Here is a 1,622-nt window from a genome sequence, read left to right on the forward strand (position 1 = left end):
GTGGGGGTTTTTCCAGCTGTTCGGACTCCTACCGCTGCCACACAGTCCCGGCTGTCCCAGAGGAACGAGGTAACCGTGAGACTTCATCCCCATCGCTGTGATGGAGAGTTTGCCTCTCAGCCTCCTGCCGCGGCTGGGGGACACCTGGAGCCCCATCCCAGGGGGACATTTTAAGCTGTTCCGAGCTTTGGCAAAGACAGGGCTCAGCAGAGCCCGGGCTCCCAAATCCCTCCCTGGGGCGGCACCGGCTGAGGGTGCGTTGGGAGGGTCCCGCGGGAGATGGATCCTTTTCCAGGGGATGGATCCCCCCGGCGCAGCCCCGGGATGCCGCCGGGTGTCCCAGCACAGCTCTGCTCATCCCGAGCCCGGTGCGTTGTCCCCAGGGAGAAAGGGGCAGCACCTGCCTTGTCCTGGCACTGCAGCAGGGCTTGTGGGGGGGACAAAGGTTCCATCCCCAGGGGAGGGGTCTTGGGGACGTCTGAGCCCCGTGATTTTCTTCCTGGATTTCCTCAGGAGCCGCGGCTGGGGCTGAGGCCTCGTAGAGGAGCCAGTTCCCAGCAGCATCCCGGGACTGCGGAGAGGGGAGAGGCTCAAGGCAGTGCCCGGCTGAGGAGCGGCACCACAACCCCAAAACCCCCCGGGATCCACCTTCCAGCCGCAGCTGCACTGGCACCTCCTTCCGCTCCCCGCTCCAGGGCCGGGGGTGTCCCGGGGCGGCCGGAGTCCCCCGCTTTGGGGAATTGCAGTGGGAATGTGTTTCGTGGCTGCAAATTACAGCCCTGAGCCGGGAGCCGTGACTCAGCCCCCGGGCATCCCGCAGCGCGTCAGCGCTCGCCTTGCTCACCTGCCCGAAATACCTGAACCCCGGGGTCCCCCTGGCCTGCGGCGGGACTCGGCTGGGTCACCCCACTGCAGGGGTGACCCGAGGGGTCCCTGGGCAGGATGAGGTGGCCGGGGATGTGGGGCAGGCGATGCCACGGGGGCCATGGCGGTGCCGGTTCGGTGGGTGCCACCCTTGCATCCCACGCGGGGTCTGGGCTGGTTTGTCCCCAGGCCAGGGGCACACCAAAACAAGAGGGTTTGGCAGGAACAGGTAAAGCCAGGCCACGGCTCCATCCTCACCGGGGGAGAGCAGCGCTTTGCCACTCCAGTTGCAGGGGTGGGAGCACGAGAGGTGCCGGACACTGCCCATCCCGGACACGGAGGGGCAGCGGGAGCGCGGCAGCCCCGGGCAGTGCCCGGGTAACTCAGCTGCCCACGTGTTGGGGAGCGTCACCTGCAGCCTGATTTCAGTCATACCTTTCGAGCGAGAACTCCCCAAACCGAGGCATTTCCAGGATATTCTTGTTTCTGTCTTAAAGGGTGAGTAACTTTTTTAATGAGGGAGGACTGATGATCCCTCCAGGGCTGGGCTGTCACCGCTGAGCCACTGCCAAAGCACACGCAGTGCTGAGGCTGGGAGGTGGATGGGCCCCAGCGTGTCCCCCCCGACCCTCCGGTCCTGGCAGTGATGTCTTTTCCCTGTGTGTGAGCCCCCCGTGCCCCACATCCCCCTCTCCCTCCCAAAGCATGTTTGGACCGTGGTGGTGGCACCAAGGACAGGGACTCTGAGCAGGATGACC

The sequence above is a fragment of the Corvus kubaryi genome, unplaced genomic scaffold (genome assembly GCF_017639235.1).
Source record: "Corvus kubaryi isolate FWS band 111438036 unplaced genomic scaffold, C.kubaryi_AGA036_p1.0 split3-37304, whole genome shotgun sequence".
Classification (NCBI taxonomy): Eukaryota; Metazoa; Chordata; class Aves; order Passeriformes; family Corvidae; genus Corvus; species Corvus kubaryi.